We start from the raw sequence: 21,840 nt of genomic DNA, 5'->3' as shown, positions 1-21,840 counted from the left end.
GTTATCTCCTGTACCTATCCTCTATCCTTCTCTACCTGTTCCTGTTATCTCCTGTATATATCCTTCTCTACCTGTTCCTGTTATCTCCTGTATTTATCCTCTATCCTTCTCTACCTGTTCCTGTTATCTCCTGTATATATCCTTCTCTACCTGTTCCTGTTATCTCCTGTATCTATCCTCTATCATTCTCTACCTGTTCCTGTTATCTCCTGTATTTATCCTTCTCTACCTGTGCAAGTTATCTCCTGTATTTATCCTCTATCCTTCTCTACCTGTGCCAGTTATCTCCTGTATTTATCCTCTATCCTTCTCTACCTGTTCCTGTTATCTCCTGTACCCATCCTTCTCTAACTGTTCCTGTTATCTCCTGTACCTATCCTATAACCTTCTCTACCTGTTCCTGTTATCTCCTGTACCTATCCTCTATCCTTCTCTACCTGTTCATGTTATCTCCTGTATCTATCCTCTATCCTTCTCTAACTGTTCCTGTTATCTCCTGTATCTATCCGCTATCCTTCTCTACCTGTTCCTGTTATCTCCTGTATTTATCCTTCTCTACCTGTTCCTGTTATCTCCTATATTTATCCTTCTCTACCTGTTCCTGTTATCTCCTGTATTTATCCTCTATCCTTCTCTACCTGTTCCTGTTATCTCCTGTATATATCCTCTATCCTTCTCTACCTGTTCCTGCTATCTCCTGTACCTATCCTCTATCCTTCTCTACCTGTTCCTGTTATCTCCTGTATGTATACTCTATCCTTCTCTACCTGTTCCTGTTATCTCCTGTATATATCCTCTATCCCTCTCTACCCGTTCCTGCTATCTCCTGTACCTATCCTCTATCCTTCTCTACCTGTTCCTGTTATCTCCTGTATTTATCCTCTATCCTTCTCTACCTGTTCCTGTTATCTCCTGTATATATCCTCTATCCTTCTCTACCTGTTCCTGCTATCTCCTGTACCTATCCTCTATCCTTCTCTACCTGTTCCTGTTATCTCCTGTACCTATCCTCTATCCTTCTCTACCTGTGCCAGTTATCTCCTGTATTTATCCTTCTCTACCTGTTCCTGTTATCTCCTGTATTTATCCTTCTCTACCTGTTCCTGTTATCTCCTGTACCTATCCTCTATCCTTCTCTACCTGTGCCAGTTATCTCCTGTGTTTATCCTTCTCTACCTGTTCCTGTTATCTCCTGTATTTATCCTTCTCTACCTGTTCCTGTTATCTCCTGTATTTATCCTCTATCCTTCTCTACCTGTTCCTGTTATCTCCTGTATCTATCCTTCTCTACCTGTTCCTAATATCTCCTGTATATATCCTCTATCCTTCTCTACCTGTTCCTGTTATCTCCTGTATATATCCTTCTCTACCTGTTCCTGTTATCTCCTGTACCTATCCTCTATCCTTCTCTACCTGTCCCTGTTATCTCCTGTATTTATCCTTCTCTACCTGTTCATGTTATCTCCTGTATCTATCCTCTATCCTTCTCTAACTGTTCCTGTTATCTCCTGTACCTATCCTCTATCCTTCTCTACCTGTTCCTGTTATCTCCTGTATATATCCTTCTCTACCTGTTCCTGTTATCTCCTGTATCTATCCTCTATCATTCTCTACCTGTTCCTGTTATCTCCTGTATTTATCATTCTCTACCTGTGCAAGTTATCTCCTGTATTTATCCTCTATCCTTCTCTACCTGTGCCAGTTATCTCCTGTATTTATCCTCTATCCTTCTCTACCTGTTCCTGTTATCTCCTGTACCCATCCTTCTCTAACTGTTCCTGTTATCTCCTGTACCTATCCTATATCCTTCTCTACCTGTTCCTGTTATCTCCTGTACCTATCCTCTATCCTTCTCTACCTGTTCATGTTATCTCCTGTATCTATCCTCTATCCTTCTCTACCTGTTCCTGTTATCTCCTGTATCTATCCTCTATCCTTCTCTAACTGTTCCTGTTATCTCCTGTACCTATCCTCTATCCTTCTCTACCTGTTCCTGTTATCTCCTGTATCTATCCTCTATCCTTCTCTACCTGTTCCTGTATATATCCTTCTCTACCTGTTCCTGTTATCTCCTGTATCTATCCTCTATCCTTCTCTAACTGTTCCTGTTATCTCCTGTATCTATCCGCTATCCTTCTCTACCTGTTCCTGTTATCTCCTGTATTTATCCTTCTCTACCTGTTCCTGTTATCTCCTGTATTTATCCTTCTCTACCTGTTCCTGTTATCTCCTGTATTTATCCTCTATCCTTCTCTACCTGTTCCTGTTATCTCCTGTACCTATCCTCTATCCTTCTCTACCTGTTCCTGTTATCTCCTGTATGTATCCTCTATCCTTCTCTACCTGTTCCTGTTATCTCCTGTATATATCCTCTATCCTTCTCTACCTGTTCCTGCTATCTCCTGTACCTATCCTCTATCCTTCTCTACCTGTTCCTGTTATCTCCTGTATCTATCCTCTATCCTTCTCTACCTGTTCCTGTTATCTCCTGTATTTATCCTTCTCCTTCTCTACCTGTTCCTGTTATCTCCTGTACCTATCCTCTATCCTTCTCTACCTGTTCCTGTTATCTCCTGTATCTATCCTCTATCCTTCTCTACCTGTTCCTGTTATCTCCTGTATTATCCTTCTCTACCTGTTCCTGTTATCTCCTGTATTTATCCTTCTCTAACTGTTCCTGTTATCTCCTGTATCTATCCTCTATCCTTCTCTACCTGTTCCTGTTATCTCCTGTATTTATCCTTCTCTACCTGTTCCTGTTATCTCCTGTATTTATCCTTCCTCTACCTGTTCCTGTTATCTCCTGTATTTATCCTCTATCCTTCTCTACCTGTTCCTGTTATCTCCTGTGTATCCTCTATCCTTCTCTACCTGTTCCTGTTATCTCCTGTATTTATCCTCTATCCTTCTCTACCTGTTCCTGTTATCTCCTGTACCTATCCTCTGTCCTTCTCTACCTGTTCCTGTTATCTCCTGTACCTATCCTCTATCCTTCTCTACCTGTGACCAGTTATCTCACTGTATTTATCCTTCTCACCTGTTCCTGTTATCTCCTGTATTTATCCTTCTCACACTGTTCCTGCATCTCCTGTACCAAGGCTATCCTCTGATCCTTCTCTACCTGTTCCTGTTATCTCCTGTATTTATCCTTCTCTAACTGTTCCTACCTGGAGCCTGCGGACGTCTGTGGGAGACACACACACACACAGTACTGTGTGTGTGTGTGTGTGTGTGTGTGTGTGTGTGTGTGTGTGTGTGTGTGTGTGTGTGTGTGTGTGTGTGTGTGTGTGTACCGTGATGACGTCCCCAGCCTTGATGTTGAGGCTGGTCAGGTCGTAGTTGTTGCAGTAATCCTTCAAGGCCCTGACCTGGAGGGCTGCTGACGCATCTGAGGGAGACACACACACACAGTACTACAACACACCAATACCAAGGCCCTGACCTGGAGGGCTGCGGACGCATCTGAGGGAGACACACACACACACACACACACAGTACTACAACACACCAATACCAAGGCCCTGACCTGGAGGGCTGCTGACGCATCTGAGGGAGACACACACACACACACACAGTACTACAACACACCAATACCAAGGCCCTGACCTGGAGGGCTGCTGACGCATCTGAGGGAGACACACACACACAGTACTACAACACACCAATACCAAGGCCCTGACCTGGAGGGCTGCTGACGCATCTGAGGGAGACACACACACACAGTACTACAACACACCAATACCAAGGCCCTGACCTGGAGGGCTGCTGACGCATCTGAGGGAGACACACACACACAGTACTACAACACACCAATACCACACACACACAGTACTACAACACACCAATACCACAGTACTACAACACACCAATACCAAGGCCCTGACCTGGAGGGCTGCGGACGCATCTGAGGGAGACACACACACACAGTACTACAACACACCAATACCAAGGCCCTGACCTGGAGGGCTAGCTAACGCATCTGAGGGAGACACACACACACACACACACACAGTACTACAACACACCAATACACACACACACACACTACACACACACCAATACACACACACACACACACACAGTACTACAACACACCAATACACACACACACACACACACACACACACACACACACACACACACACACACACACACACACACACACACACACACACACACACACACACACACACACACACACACACACACACACACACACACACACACACACACACACAGACACACAGACACACACACGCTGCACTTACACACACACGCTGCACTTACACACACACACACACACACACACACACACACACACACACACACACACACACACACACACACACACACACACACACACACACACACACACACCACACACACACCTGTACCTCTGAGTAGCTGTTTGATCTCTCTGCTGGCCTGTGAAGCAGAGAACTGGTAAACTATGTCCAGGGCAGTCTGGCTGTAGGTGTTCCTCACAGCTGCATTGATACCACTCTGTAGGGACAAGGGTTAGGATTAGGATTATAGTTAGGGTTAGGATTAGGATTAGGGTTAGGGTTAGGGTTAGGGTTAGGATTAGGGTTAGGGTTATAGTTAGGGTTAGGATTAGGGTTAGGGTTAGGATTAGGGTTAGGGTTAGGATTAGGATTAGGGTTAGGGTTAGGATTAGGGTTAGGATTAGGATTAGGATTATAGTTAGGTAAACTATGTCCAGGGCAGTCTGGCTGTAGGTGTTCCTCACAGCTGCATTGATACCACTCTGTAGGGACAAGGGTTAGGATTAGGATTAGGATTAGGGTTAGGGTTAGGTATTAGGGCAGTCTGGCTGTAGGTGTTCCTCACAGCTGCATTGATACCACTCTGTAGGGACAAGGGTTAGGATTAGGATTAGGATTAGGGTTAGGGTTATAGTTAGGGTTAGGATTAGGGTTAGGATTAGGGTTAGGATTATAGTTAGGGTTAGGATTAGGGTTAGGGTTAGGATTAGGGTTAGGGTTAGGATTAGAGTTAGGGTTAGGATTAGGGTTAGGATTAGGGTTAGGGTTAGGGTTAGGATTAGGGTTAGGGTTAGGGTTAGGATTAGGATTAGGGTTAGGGTTATAGTTAGGATTAGGATTAGGGTTAGGATTATAGTTAGGATAAGGATTATTCTGGTTCTAATGCACTAGGGCCTCTACCCTGGTTCTAATTCACTAGTGCCTCTATCCTGGTTCTAATTCACTAGAGCCTCTATCCTGGTTCTAATTCACTAGAGCCTCTACCCTGGTTCTAATTCACTAGTGCCTCTATCCTGGTTCTAAGTCCCTAGAGCCTCAACCCTGGTTCTAATTCACTAGTGCCTCTATCCTGGTTCTAATTCACTAGAGCCTCTACCCTGGTTCTAATTCACTAGTGCCTCTATCCTGGTTCTAATTCACTAGTGCCTCTACCCTGGTTCTAACCCTGCACTAGTGCCCCTACCCTGGTTCTAATTCACTAGTGCCTCTACCCTGGTTCTAATTCACTAGTGCCTCTACCCTGGTTCTAATTCACTAGTGCCCCTACCCTGGTTCTAATTCACTAGTGCCTCTACCCTGGTTCTAATTCACTAGTGCCTCTACCCTGGTTCTAATTCACTAGTGCCTCTACCCTGGTTCTAATTCACTAGTGCCTCTACCCTGGTTCTAATTCACTAGTGCCTCTACCCTGGTTCTAATTCACTAGTGCCTCTACCCTGGTTCTAATTCACTAGTGCCTCTACCCTGGTTCTAATTCACTAGTGCCTCTACCCTGGTTCTAATTCACTAGTGCCTCTACCCTGGTTCTAACCCTGCACTAGTGCCCCTACCCTGGTTCTAATTCACTAGAGCCTCTACCCTGGTTCTAATTCACTAGTGCCTCTTCCCTGGTTCTAACCCTGCACTAGTGCCCCTACCCTGGTTCTAATTCACTCGTGCCTCTACCCTGGTTCTAACCCTGCACTAGTGCCCCTACCCTGGTTCTAATTCACTAGTGCCTCTACCCTGGTTCTAATTCACTAGTGCCTCTACCCTGGTTCTAATTCACTAGAGCCTCTACCCTGGTTCTAATTCACTAGTGCCTCTACCCTGGTTCTAATTCACTAGTGCCTCTACCCTGGTTCTAATTCACTAGTGCCTCTACCCTGGTTCTAACCCTGCACTAGTGCCTCTACCCTGGTTCTAATTCACTAGTGCCTCTACCCTGGTTCTAACCCTGCACTAGTGCCCTACCCTGGTTCTAATTCACTAGTGCCTCTACCCTGGTTCTAATTCACTAGTGCCCCTACCCTGGTTCTATTTCACTCGTGCCTCTACCCTGGTTCTAATTCACTAGTGCCACAACCCTGGTTCTAACCCTGCACTAGTGTCACTACCCTGGTTCTAACCCTGCACTAGTGCCTCTACCCTGGTTCTAACCCTGCACTAGTGTCACTACCCTGGTTCTAACCCTGCACTAGTGTCACTACCCTGGTTCTAACCCTGCACTAGCGCCTCTACCCTGGATCTAACCCTGAACTATTGATACATTTACACAAAACAGGCAGAAGTGAGGCTGAACCTGTTGAGGTGTGTTTAAAAGAGGGGAGAATTCTGAGAAAGGCTTCTGGGTTCAGTGGTTTCAAGAACCTTTTGTAAAGGGAACGATCAAGACCAAATCAGGTTAGTTAGTGTTGGACTGATGCTAAGGGACCGATCAAGGCCACATCAGGTTAGTTAGTGTTGGACTGATGCTAAGGGACCGATCAAGGCCACATCAGGTTAGTTAGTGTTGGACTGATGCTAAGGGACCGATCAAGACCAAATCAGGTTCGTTAGTGTTGGACTGATGCTAAGGGACCGATCAAGGCCAAATCAGGTTAGTTAGTGTTGGACTGATGCTAAGGGACCGATCAAGACCAAATCAGGTTAGTTAGTGTTGGACTGATGCTAAGGGACCGATCAAGACCAAATCAGGTTAGTTAGTGTTGGACTGATGCTAAGGGACCTCAAGACCAAATCAGGTTAGTTAGTGTTGGACTGATGCTAAGGGAACCTCAAGACCAAATCAGGTTAGTTAGTGTTGGACTGATGCTAAGGGACCTCAAGACCAAATCAGGTTAGTTAGTGTTGGACTGATGCTAGTGACCGATCAAGACCAAATCAGGTTAGTTAGTGTTGGACTGATGCTAAGGGACCGATCAAGGCCACATCAGGTTAGTTAGTGTTGGACTGATGCTAAGGGACCTCAAGACCAAATCAGGTTCTTAGTGTTGGACTGATGCTAGGGACCGATCAAGGCCACATCAGGTTCTTAGTGTTGGACTGATGCTAAGTGACCGATCAAAGACCAAATCAGGTTCTAAGTGTTGGACTGATGCTAAGCCTCAAGACCAAATCAGGTTAGTTAGTGTTGGACTGATGCTAAGGCCTCAAGGCCAAATCAGGTTAGTTAGTGTTGGACTGATGCTAAGGGACCTCAAGACCAAATCAGGTTAGTTAGTGTTGGACTGATGCTGCCGATCAAGACCAAATCAGGTTCTTAGTGTTGGACTGATGCTGGGAACGATCAAGACCAAATCAGGTTCTTAGTGTTGGACTGATGCTAAGGGAACTCAAGACCAAATCAGGTTAGTTAGTGTTGGACTGATGCTAAGGGACCGATCAAGACCAAATCAGGTTAGTTAGTGTCTGGACTGATGCTAAGGGCCGATCAAGACCAAATCAGGTTCTTAGTGTTGGACTGATGCTGGGAACGATCAAGACCAAATCAGGTTCGTTAGTGTTGGACTGATGCTAAGGGAACGATCAACCAAATCAGGTTAGTTAGTGTTGGACTGATGCTAAGGGAACGATCAAGACCAAATCAGGTTCTTAGTGTGGACTGATGCTAAGGGACCGATCAAGACCAAATCAGGTTAGTTAGTGTTGGACTGATGCTAAGGGACTCAAGACCAAATCAGGTTAGTTAGTGGTGTCTGGACCGATCAAGACCAAATGATGCTAAGGGACCGATCAAAGCCACATCAGGTTCTAACCCTGTTGGACTGATGCTAAGGGAACGATCAAGACCAAATCAGGTTTAGTGTTGGACTGATGCTAAGGGACCGATCAAGACCAAATCAGGTTAGTTAGTGTTGGACTGATGCTAACCCTGATCAAGACCAAATCAGGTTAGTTAGTGTTGGACTGATGCTAAGGGAACCCAAGACCAAATCAGGTTAGTTAGTGTTGGACTGATGCTAAGGGACCCTGATCAAGACCAAATCAGGTCAGTTAGTGTTGGACTGATGCTAAGGGACCGATCAAAGCCACATCAGGTTAGTTAGTGTTGGACTGATGCTAAGGGACCGATCAAGGCCAAATCAGGTTAGTTAGTGTTGGACTGATGCTAAGGGACCGATCAAGACCAAATCAGGTTAGTTAGTGTTGGACTGATGCTAAGGGACCGATCAAGACCAAATCAGGTCAGTTAGTGTTGGACTGATGCTAAGGGACCGATCAAGACCAAATCAGGTTAGTTAGTGTTGGACTGATGCTAAGGGAACGATCAAGACCAAATCAGGTTCGTTAGTGTTGGACTGATGCTAAGGGACCGATCAAGACCAAATCAGGTTAGTTAGTGTTGGACTGATGCTAAGGGAACGATCAAGACCAAATCAGGTTAGTTAGTGTTGGACTGATGCTAAGGGACCGATCAAGACCAAATCAGGTTAGTTAGTGTTGGACTGATGCTAAGGGACCGATCAAGACCAAATCAGGTTAGTTAGTGTTGGACTGATGCTAAGGGACCGATCAAGACCAAATCAGGTTAGTTAGTGTTGGACTGATGCTAAGGGACCGATCAAAAAATCAGGTTAGTTAGTGTTGGACTGATGCTAAGGGACCGATCAAGACCAAATCAGGTTAGTTAGTGTTGGACTGATGCTAAACCGATCAAGGGGTTAGTTAGTGTTGGACTGATGCTAAGGGACCGATCAAGACCAAATCAGGTTAGTTAGTGTTGGACTGATGCTAAGGGAACGATCAAGACCAAATCAGGTTAGTTAGTGTTGGACTGATGCTAAGGGAACGATCAAGACCAAATCAGGTTAGTTAGTGTTGGACTGATGCTAAGGGACCGATCAAGGCCAAATCAGGTTAGTTAGTGTTGGACTGATGCTAAGGGACCGATCAAGACCAAATCAGGTTCAGTTAGTGTTGGACTGATGCTAAGGGACCGATCAAGACCAAATCAGGTTAGTTAGTGTTGGACTGATGCTAAGGGAACGATCAAGACCAAATCAGGTTAGTTAGTGTTGGACTGATGCTAAGGGAACGATCAAGACCAAATCAGGTCAGTTAGTGTTGGACTGATGCTAAGGGACCGATCAAGACCAAATCAGGTTAGTTAGTGTTGGACTGATGCTAAGGGACCGATCAAGACCAAATCAGGTCAGTTAGTGTTGGACTGATGCTAAGGGAACGATCAAGGCCAAATCAGGTTAGTTAGTGTTGGACTGATGCTAAGGGACCGATCAAGACCAAATCAGGTTAGTTAGTGTTGGACTGATGCTAAGGGACCGATCAAGGCCAAATCAGGTTAGTTAGTGTTGGACTGATGCTAAGGGACCGATCAAGACCAAATCAGGTTAGTTAGTGTTGGACTGATGCTAAGGGAACGATCAGTCTTCCCACAGAGCTCTGCCTCATGCAGGGGTCAGGGGTTAGGGGTCAGGGGTTAATGATTAAAGGTTAGTTGTAGTTCCTCTTACATCCAGCAGGAGGCGAACCGCCTCAGTCTTCCAACAGAGAGCTGCCTCATGCAGGGGTCAGGGGTTAATGATTAAAGGTTAGTTGTAGTTCCTCTTACATCCAGCAGGAGGCGGACCGCCTCAGTCTTCCAACAGAGAGCTGCATTATTGCAGGGGTCAGGGGTTAGGGGTCAGGGGTTAATGATTAAAGGTTAGTTGTAGTTCCTCTTACATCCAGCAGGAGGCGAACCGCCTCAGTCTTCCCACAGAGAGCTGCCTCATGCAGAGCCGTGCCAGCCTTGGTCTGTCTGTTGATGTCTATTCCAGACTGGATCAACAGCCTGGGGACCACACAACACACACACACACACACACACACAAAACATACACACACAAACACAGCACACAACATACACACACAGATTTAAAAAAAAATTGTTTTATATATTTATTTGTCCCAAATATGTTCATCTGGACAGTTTTTGTCGATCGCTTGAGCACATTTGTCCCAATAAATACTAACTAGAACTATCAATATACCCTAACATGGTTATCCATCTGGCCCAATAAATACTAACTAGAACTATCAATATACCCTAACATGGTTATCCATCTGGCCCAATAAATACTAACTAGAACTATCAATATACCCTAACATGGTTAACCATCTGGCCCAATAAATACTAACTAGAACTATCAATATACCCTAACATGGTTAACCATCTGGCCCAATAAATACTAACTAGAACTATCAATATACCCTAACATGGTTAACCATCTGGCCCAATAAATACTAACTAGAACTATCAATATACCCTAACATGGTTAACCATCTGGCCCAATAAATACTAACTAGAACTATCAATATACCCTAACATGGTTATCCATCTGGCCCAATAAATACTAACTAGAACTATCAATATACCCTAACATGGTTAACCATCTGGCCCAATAAATACTAACTAGAACTATCAATATACCCTAACATGGTTATCCATCTGGCCCAATAAATACTAACTAGAACTATCAATATACCCTAACATGGTTAACCATCTGGCCCAATAAATACTAACTCCAACTATCAATATACCCTAACATGGTTATCCATCTGGCCCAATAAATACTAACTAGAACTATCAATATACCCTAACATGGTTAACCATCTGGCCCAATAAATACTAACTAGAACTATCAATATACCCTAACATGGTTATCCATCTGGCCCAATAAATACTAACTAGAACTATCAATATACCAATAAATACTAACTCCAACTATCAATATACCCTAACATGGTTATCCATCTGGCCCAATAAATACTAACTAGAACTATCAATATACCAATAAATACTAACTCCAACTATCAATATACCCTAACATGGTTAACTGGGTCATTTGTTGAAATTATAATTATAGTATGACCATATAAGGCTGGGTCATTAGTTGATATTATAATTATAGTATGACCATATAAGGCTGGGTCATTAGTTGATAGTATGACCATATAAGGCTGGGTCATTTGTTTTATAGTATAATTATAGTATGTCCATATAAGGCCGGGTCATTTGTTGATATTATAATTATAGTATGACCATATAAGGCTGGGTCATTTGTTGATAGTATGACCATATAAGGCTGGGTCATTAGTTGATAGTATGACCATATAAGGCTGGGTCATTTGTTTTATAGTATAATTATAGTATGACCATATAAGGCCGGGTCATTTGTTGAAATTATAATTATAGTATGACCATATAAGGCCGGGTCATTTGTTGAAATTATAATTATAGTATGACCATATAAGGCTGGGTCATTTGTTGATATTATAATTATAGTATGACCATATAAGGCTGGGTCATTAGTTGATAGTATGACCATATAAGGCTGGGTCATTAGTTGATAGTATGACCATATAAGGCTGGGTCATTAGTTGATAGTATGACCATATAAGGCTGGGTCATTAGTTGATAGTATGACCATATAAGGCCGGGTCATTTGTTGATATTATAATTATAGTATGACCATATTAGGCTGGGTCATTAGTTGATAGTATGACCATATAAGGCTGGGTCATTTGTTTTATAGTATAATTATAGTCTGACCATATAAGGCTGGGTCATTTGTCGATGTGACCAATATAGAGAGAGAAAGGGAAGGGAGGAGAGAGAGAGTGTGTGTGTGTGTTACCTGATGATGTCTATGTGTCCGTTCTTGGCTGCCAGGTGTAGAGGAGAGGTCCCATTGGGGTCAGTAGAATCTCCTGGTTTCAGTTCCAGCAGGGCCACACACATGTTACTGTTGAGAAGGAGCTGAACCACCTACACACACACAAACACACACACAGACACACACACACACACACACACACGTTACTGTTGAGCCGGAGCTGAACCACCTACACACACACACATTTACTGCTGGAGAAAAATCCCACACCCACACTGGCCATCACAAGGATTTTCTGGCAGTGTGCTAGTTGCATATTGATCATGGACAGGGATGGAAATTAACCAAGACTGTTAGCTCAAGGCTAGTAGTTTTAACCAAGCCCGTTAGCCCAAGGCTAGTAGTTTTAACCAAGCCCGTTAGCCCAAGGCTAGTAGTTTTAACCAAGCTCGTTAGCCCAAGGCTAGTAGTTTTAACCAAGCCCGTTAGCCCAAGGCTAGTAGTTTTAACCAAGCCCGTTAGCCCAAGGCTAGTAGTTTTAACCAAGCCCGTTAGCCCAAGGGTAGTAGTTTTAACAGCCTGGGCCCAAACGGGGTAAGTCTAGTTTTTCAACATCTGCCAAACAAGCCCAGAGTTTTGTTTGTCATTAAAAAAAACACCACCACAGCACCCTTGGTTTTAACAACGTTATCTCAAGGCTAGAGTAAAATGGAGGTCTTCTAACCCGGATGGCCAGTGTCCAAAGTCCATCCAACACCAACCAAACTGGAAAGTAAATAGGTCATGAAGTTAGTAGAGTTTTACTCACCAAGACTCTGCCGAACTCACAGGCCAGATCGAGAGGAGTCTTTCCTGCATTGTCCATCTCAGGCTATACACGGATTAGACTGGTGTTGGAGCAACAGACTGGGGGAACAGACTGGGGGAACAACAACACACGGATTAGACTGGTGTTGGAGCAACATCTCAGACTGGGGAACAAGAACACACGGATTAGACTGGTGTTGGAGCAACATCTCAGACTGGGGGAACAATCTCAGACTGGGGGAACAACACACGGATTAGACTGGTGTTGGAGCAACATCTCAGACTGGGGGAACAACAACAACACACGGATTAGACTGGTGCTGGAGCAACATCTCAGACTGGGGGAACAACAACACAACCAATTAGAAATGGTGTTGGAGCAACATCTCAGACTGGGGAACAACAACACACGGATTAGACTGGTGTTGGAGCAACATCTCAGACTGGGGGAACAACAACACACGGATTAGACTGGTGCTGAAGCAACATCTCAGACTGGGGAACAACAACACACGGGGGAACAACAACACACGGATTAGACTGGTGTTGGAGCAACATCTCAGACTGGGGGAACAACAACACACGGATTAGACTGGTGTTGGAGCAACATCTCAGACTGGGGGAACAACAACAACACACGGATTAGACTGGTGTTGGAGCAACATCTCAGACTGGGGGAACAACAACACACGGATTAGACTGGTGTTGGAGCAACATCTCAGACTGGGGGAACAACAACACACGGATTAGACTGGTGTTGGAGCAACATCTCAGACTGGGGGAACAACAACAACACACGGATTAGACTGGTGTTGGAGCAACATCTCAGACTGGGGGAACAACAACACACGGATTAGACTGGTGTTGGAGCAACATCTCAGACTGGGGGAACAACAACAACACACGGATTAGACTGGTGTTGGAGCAACATCTCAGACTGGGGGAACAACAACAACACAGTTAGGATTAGACTGGTGTTGGGCAACATCTCAGACTGGGGGAACAACAACACACAGATTAGACTGGGGCAACAACACACGGATTAGACTGGTGCTGGAGCAACATCTCAGACTGGGGGAACAACAACAACACACGGATTAGACTGGTGTTGGAGCAACATCTCAGACTGGGGGAACAACAACACACGGATTAGACTGGTGTTGGAGCAACATCTCAGACTGGGGGAACAACAACAAGACTGTCACAGGGAGATTAGTCTTCAGCTTAACCTTTATTTAACTAGGCAAGTTTGTTAAGAACAAATTCTTATTTACAATGACGACCTACTAGGGAACAGGGGGTTAACTGCCTTGTTCAGGAGGCAGAACGACAGCCTACCGGGGAACAGGGGGTTAACTGCCTTGTTCAGGGGCAGGACGACGGCCTACCGGGGAACAGGGGGTTAACTGCCTTGTTCAGGGGCAGAACGACGGCCTACCGGGGAACAGGGGGTTAACTGCCTTGTTCAGGGGCAGGACGACGGCCTACCGGGAACAGGGGGTTAACTGCCTTGTTCAGGGGCAGGACGACGGCCTACCGGGGAACAGGGGGTTAACTGCCTTGTTCAGGGGCAGGACGACGGCCTACCGGGAAACAGGGGTTAACTGCCTTGTTCAGGGGCAGGACGACGGCCTACCGGGAAACAGGGGGTTAACTGCCTTGTTCAGGGGCAGGACGACGGCCTACCGGGAAACAGGGGGTTAACTGCCTTGTTCAGGGGCAGGACGACGGCCTACCGGGAAACAGGGGGTTAACTGCCTTGTTCAGGGGCAGGACGACGGCCTACCGGGAAACAGGGGGTTAACTGCCTTGTTCAGGGGTAGAATGACAGATTTTTTTGTACCCTGTCAGCTCGAGGGATTTGAACCTGCAACCTGTTCAGGGTTGCAGGAACGATCCTAACCAAACTAGGGGTTAACCTGCCTTGTTCAACCACTAGGCTACGACGGCCTACCGGGAACCACTAGGGTTACCTGCCCCCCCTCAACCACTAGGCTACCTGGAACCCCCCTTAACCACCTTGTTCAGGGGCAGGGGGACCCCCTCCTAACCAAACAGGCTAACCTGCCCCCCCTCTAGGACTAGGCTACCTGCAACCCCCTCTAACCACTAGGCTACCTGCCCCCCTCTAACCACTAGGCTACCTGCCTTGTTCCCCCTCTAACCACTAGGCTACCCTGTCCCCCCTCTAACCACTAGGCTACCTGTCCCCCCCCTAACCACTAGGCTACCTGCAACCCCCTCTAACCACTAGGCTACCTGTCCCCCTCTAACCACTAGGCTACCTGCAACCCCCTCTAACCACTAGGCTACCTGCCCCCTCTAACCACTAGGCTACCTGTCCCCCCTCTAACCACTAGGCTACCTGCCCCCCCTCTAACCACTAGGCTACCTGCCACCCCCCTCTAACCACTAGGCTACCTGCAACCCCCTCTAACCACTAGGCTACCTGTCCCCCCTGAGATACTAACCACTAGGCTACCTGCAACCCCTCTAACCACTAGGCTACCTGCCCCCCTCTAACCACTAGGCTACCTGCAACCCCTCTAACCACTAGGCTACCTGCCTCCCCCTCTCACCACTAGGCTACCTGCCCCCCCCTCTAACCACTGGCTACCTGCCCCCCTACATACCCAGACCACTTGGCTACAACAGCCCCCCCTAACCACTAGGCTTACCTGCCCCCTAACCACTAGGGCACTAACCAGGCAACCTGTCCCCCCTCTAACCACTAGGCTACCTGCCTCCCCTCTAACCACTAGGCTACCTGCCCCCCTAACCACTAGGCAACCCCCCTCTGATTGGCCAGCTACCTGCCTCCCCCTCTAACCACTAGGCTACCTGCCTCCCCCTCTCACCACTAGGCTACCTGGGCCCCCCCCTCTAACCACTGCCGCCCCGACCCCTCTGAGATACATACCCACACAGGTTGGAAGACACAGCACAGCGCCCCTGGAGCAGGTTAAGGTGTTAAGTGCCTTGCTCCAGGGCACAACGGCAGGAGATGACATCGATAGCAGAAACTCCGTTAGCCGTTAGCTAAACAACAGCTAATGTGACTCACTACGTCGTAGTGTCCGTGCTGTGCCGACAGGTGCAGAGGGATCTGTCCCTCGTCTGATTGGCCGTTGACCGACGAACCAGACTTCAGCAGCATCTTCATAGGCTCCGCCTTCCCCTGCCAAGCCGCGTAGTGAAGTGGGCGCATCCCTATGGCAACCACGGAGGAACAGACAGAATCAGACTACGGCCGGCAGCGTGTATGTGTGTGTGTGTGTGTGTGTGTGTGTGTATGCGTGTGTGTGTGTGTGTATGTGTGTGTGTGTGTGTGTGTATGTGTGTGTGTATGTGCGTGTGTGTGTGTGTGTGTGTGTGTGTGTGTGTGTGTGTGTGTGTGTGTGTGTGTGTGTGTGTGTGTGTGTGTGTCTCACCCTTCTGGTCCCTGATGTCCACGGTGGCCTGCGATTCCAGCAGCAGAGAGATGAGCTCCAGATTCCCACTGAGAGCAGCATGGTGCAGCGGAGCAAACCTACACACACACACACAGTATTTAAGTTATTTAGGGAAAATGTTCTAAAACGTTTTGGGTCCGGGGAAACATTTTGTGATTCATCAGGGACATCCCTCATTATCAGAACTGAGAGATAAAAAATAGGACACAAGGAGATCTAATAATATGACCAATCAAACCATATGCCATTACTATGCTTCATGACCGATTATCCAAACCACTTACAGTCAGTGCATACATTCTACGTATGGGTGGTCCCGAATCGAACCCAGACCAATGTACTCTACCAAACTGAGCCACAGAAGGACCACTAGTCTACTATGACTTCATGACCAATCAAACCAAGGAGATCTACTATGACTTCATGACCAATCAAACCAAGGAGATCTACTATGACTTCATGACCAATCAAACCAAGGAGATCTAATGACTTCAACCAATCAAACCAAGGAGTTCTACTATGACTTCATGACCAATCAAACCAAGTGAGATCTACTTCTGACCAATCAAACCAAGGAGATCTACTATGACTTCTTATGACCAATCAAACCAAGGAGTTCTACTATGACTTCATGACCAATCAAACCAAGGAGATCTACTATGACTTCATGACCAATCAAACCAAGGAGTTAAAGTGGCTGACTATGACTTCATGACCAATCAAACCAAGGAGATCTACTATGACCAATCAAACCAAGGAGATCTACTATGACTTCATGACCAATCAAACCAAGGAGATCTACTATGACTTCATGACCAATCAAACCAAGGAGTTCTACTATGACTTCATGACCAATCAAACCAAGGAGTTCTACTATGACTTCATGACCAATCAAACCAAGGAGATCTACATGACTTCATGACCAATCAAACCAAGGAGTTCTACTATGACTTCATGACCAATCAAACCAAGGAGTTCTACTATGACTTCATGACCAATCAAACCAAGGAGATCTACTATGACTTCATGACCAATCAAACCAAGGAGACTTCTAATCAAACCAAGGAGATCTATGACCAATCAAACCAAGGAGATCTATGACCAATCAAACCAAGGAGATCTACTATGACTTCATGACCGATCAAACCAAGGAGATCTACTATGACTTCATGACCAATCAAACCAAGGAGTTCTACTATGACCAATCAAACCAAGGAGTTCTACTATGACCAATTAAACCAAGGAGATCTACTATGACTTCATGACCAATCAAACCAAGGAGTTCTACTATGACTTCATGACCAATCAAACCAAGGAGTTCTACTATGACCAATCAAAACAAGGAGTTCTACTATGACTTCATGACCAATCAAACCAAGGAGTTCTACTATGACTTCATGACCAATCAAACCAAGGAGATCTACTATGACTTCATGACCAATCAAACCAAGGAGATCTACTATGACTTCATGACCAATCAAACCAAGGAGTTCTACTATGACTTCATGACCAATCAAACCAAGGAGATCTACTATGACTTCATGACCAATCAAACCAAGGAGATCTACTATGACTTCATGACCAATCAAACCAAGGAGTTCTACTATGACTTCATGACCAATCAAACCAAGGAGATCTACTATGACTTCATGACCAATCAAACCAAGGAGATCTACTATGACTTCATGACCAATCAAACCAAGGAGTTCTACTATGACTTCATGACCAATCAAACCAAGGAGATCTACTATGACTTCATGACCAATCAAACCAAGGATTCTACTATGACTTCATGACCAATCAAACCAAGGAGTTCTACTATGACTTCATGACCAATCAAACCAAGGAGATCTACTATGACTTCATGACCAATCAAACCAAGGAGTTCTACTATGACTTCATGACCAATCAAACCAAGGAGTTCTACTATGACTTCATGACCAATCAAACCAAGGAGTTCTATGATTATGACCAATCAAACCAAGGAGATCTACTATGACTTCATGACCAATCAAACCAAGGAGTTCTACTATGACTTCATGACCAATCAAACCAAGGAGTTCTACTATGACTTCATGACCAATCAAACCAAGGAGTTCTACTATGACCAATCAAACCAAGGAGTTCTACTATGACTTCATGACCAATCAAACCAAGGAGATCTACTATGACTTCATGACCAATCAAACCAAGGAGATCTACTATGACCAATCAAACCAAGGAGTTCTACTATGACTTCATGACCAATCAAACCAAGGAGATCTACTATGACTTCATGACCAATCCAACCAAGGAGATCTACTATGACCAATCAAACCAAGGAGTTCTACTATGACTTCATGACCAATCAAACCAAGGAGATCTACAATGACTTCATGACCAATCAAACCAAGGAGATCTACTATGACTTCAATCAATCAAACCAAGGAGTTCTACTATGACTTCATGACCAATCAAACCAAGGATTCTACTATGACTTCATGACCAATCAAACCAAGGAGTTCTACTATGACCAATCAAACCAAGGATATCTACTATGACTTCATGACCAATCAAACCAAGGATTCTACTATGACTTCATGACCAATCAAACCAAGGAGATCTACTATGACTTCATGACCAATCAAACCAAGGATATCTACTATGACTTCATGACCAATCAAACCAAGGAGATCTACTATGACTTCATGACCAATCAAACCAAGGATTCTACTATGACTTCATGACCAATCAAACCAAGGAGATCTACTATGACTTCATGACCAATCAAACCAAGGAGTCTACTATGACTTCATGACCAATCAAACCAAGGAGATCTACTATGACTTCATGACCAATCAAACCAAGGATATATACTATGACTTCATGACCAATCAAACCAAGGAGATCTACTATGACCAATCAAACCAAGGAGTTCTATTATGACTTCATGACCAATCAAACCAAGGAGATCTACTATGACTTCATGACCAATCAAACCAAGGAGATCTACTATGACTTCATGACCAATCAAACCAAGGATTCTCCTTTGACTTCATGACTGGATAAAAACAATTTTTGGGCCCTGTGAAGGAACATTTTAAGGCCCACCTCTCTCTTGGCGTTGGGGATATTGTTGTCTTTATTGCGTGTGTGAGAAGCCCTGATTTAGGGCACAGTGGGAGGTATGGTAACTCCATAATGGACAGGAAGAGTCAACATGGATTAAAAGACCAGCTGATGTCATAATGGACTGGATTACAACTACAATCACTCAACCTTACACAGACACACACAGATACACAGACACACACTGGGCTTCTATTGTGGGTTATCTAGCTAGCCCACCACATCTGTTTCCTGGTGTATAGACTAACTCGTATCTACTACTGTCAGCTGGATGGAGAAGGATAAGAGAGAGAGAGGGATATTTTTATTTATTTAACTCGGCATGTCAGTTAAGACCAAATTCTTATTTACAATGACCGGCCTAGGAACAGTGGGTTAACTGCCCTGTTCAGGGGCAGAACGACAGATTTTTACATTGTCAGCTCAGGGATTCGATCTAGCAACCTTTCGGTTACTGGCTCAACGCTCTAACCACGAGGCTACCTGGGATGGAAGAGAGGAGAGAGGGATGGATGGAGAAGGAAAGGGCAGAGGGATGGAGAGCGGGATGGAGAGAGGGATGTAAGGAAGGATGAGAGGGATGGAGAAAGAGAGGGATGATGGAGAGAAGGATGGAGAGAGAGGGATGATGGAGAGAGGGATGGAGAGAGAGGGATGGAGAGAGAGGACAAGAGAGGAACGTTGTACTTCATGTGGGGGGCATAGACCGTGTGTGAGTGTCAATGTGGGGATAGAGGCAGTGTGTGTGTGTCAGTGTGTGAGTGTCAGTGTGAGGGATAGAGGCAGTGTGTGAGTGGCAGTGTGAGGGATAGAGGCATTGTGTGAGGGATACGGGCATTGTGTGAGTGTCAATGTGAGGGCCAGAGGCAGTGTGTGAGTGTCAGTGTGAGGGATAGAGGCAGTGTGAGTGTGTCAGTGTGAGGGATAGAGGCAGTGTGTGAGGGATAGAGTCAATGAGTGAGGGATAGAGGCAGTGTGTGAGGGATAGAGGCAGTGTGGGTGGCAGTGTGAGGGATAGAGTCAGTGTGAGGGATAGAGTCAGTGTGAGGGATATAGGCAGTGTGTGAGTGGCAGTGTGAGGGATAGAGGCAGTGTCTGAGGGATAGAGGCAGTGTGTAAGTGCCAGTGTGAGGGATAGAGGCAGTGTGTGTTCTAGGGATAGAGTCAGTGTGAGGGATAGAGTCAGTGTGAGGGATAGAGGCAGTGTGTGAGGGATAGAGTCAGTGTGAGGGATAGAGGCAGTGTGTGAGGGATAGAGTCAGTGTGAGGGATAGAGGCAGTGTGTGAGGGATAGAGGCAGTGTGAGGGATAGAGGCAGTGTGTGAGTGGCAGTGTGAGGGATAGAGGCAGTGTGTAAGTGCCAGTGTGAGGGATAGAGTCAGTGTGAGGGATAGAGTCAGTGTGAGGGATAGAGGCAGTGTGTGAGGGATAGAGTCAGTGTGAGGGATAGAGTCAGTGTGAGGGATAGAGGCAGTGTGTGAGGGATAGAGTCAGTGTGAGGGATAGAGTCAGTGTGAGGGATAGAGTCAGTGTGTGAGGGATAGAGGCAGTGTGTGGGATAGAGTCAGTGTGAGGGATAGAGTCAGTGTGAGGGATAGAGTCAGTGTGAGGGATAGAGTCAGTGTGAGGGATAGAGTCAGTGTGAGGATAGAGTCAGCGTGAGGGATAGAGTCAGCGTGAGGGATAGAGTCAGCGTGAGGGATAGAGTCAGTGTGAGGAATAGAGTCAGTGTGAGGGATAGAGTCAGTGTGAGGGATAGAGTCAGTGTGAGGGATAGAGGCAGTGTGTGAGGGATAGAGTCAGTGTGAGGGATAGAGTCAGTGTGAGGGATAGAGGCAGTGTGTGGGATGGAGTCAGTGTGAGGGATAGAGTCAGTGTGAGGGATAGAGTCAGTGTGAGGGATAGAGTCAACTACGTGTGTGAGGGATAGAGTCAGTGTGAGGGATAGAGTCAGTGTGAGGGATCGAGTCAGTGTGAGGGATAGAGTCAGCGTGAGGGATAGAGTCAGCGTGAGGGATAGAGTCAGCGTGAGGGATAGAGTCAGCGTGAGGGAGAGAGTCAGCGTGAGGGATAGAGGCAGTGTGTGAGGGATAGAGTCAGTGTGAGGGATAGAGGCAGTGTGAGGGATAGAGGCAGTGTGAGGGATAGAGGCAGTGTGAGGATAGAGGCAGTGTGTGAGGGATAGAGTCAGTGTGAGGGATAGAGTCAGGGTGTGAGGGATAGAGTCAGTGTGAGGGGGATAGAGTCAGTGTGAGGGATAGAGGCAGTGTGAGGGATAGAGTCAGTGTGAGGGGATAGAGGCAGTGTGTGAGGGATAGAGTCAGTGTGAGGGATAGAGTCAGTGTGAGGGATAGAGTCAGTGTGAGGGATAGAGTCAGTGTGTGAGGGATAGAGTCAGTGTGAGGGATAGAGTCAGTGTGAGGGATAGAGTCAGTGTGAGGGATCGAGTCAGCGTGAGGGATCGAGTCAGCGTGAGGGATAGAGTCAGCGTGAGGGATAGAGTCAGCGTGAGGGATAGAGTCAGTGTGTGAGGGATAGAGTCAGTGTGTGAGGGATAGAGTCAGTGTGAGGGATAGAGTCAGTGTGAGG

At 45.9% G+C, this 21,840-nt stretch overlaps 1 pseudogene; it reads right to left on the bottom strand.

Moving 5' to 3' along the window:
* Nucleotides 1–21,840, bottom strand: part of LOC127918574 (caskin-1-like) — a 78,768-nt pseudogene that overhangs the window by 47,168 nt on the left and 9,760 nt on the right.

Source organism: Oncorhynchus keta, unplaced genomic scaffold (genome assembly GCF_023373465.1).
Source record: "Oncorhynchus keta strain PuntledgeMale-10-30-2019 unplaced genomic scaffold, Oket_V2 Un_contig_14524_pilon_pilon, whole genome shotgun sequence".
Classification (NCBI taxonomy): domain Eukaryota; kingdom Metazoa; phylum Chordata; class Actinopteri; order Salmoniformes; family Salmonidae; genus Oncorhynchus; species Oncorhynchus keta.
The sequence above is the reverse complement of the archived record's forward strand: the minus strand, read 5'-3'. Positions and strand labels throughout refer to the sequence as shown.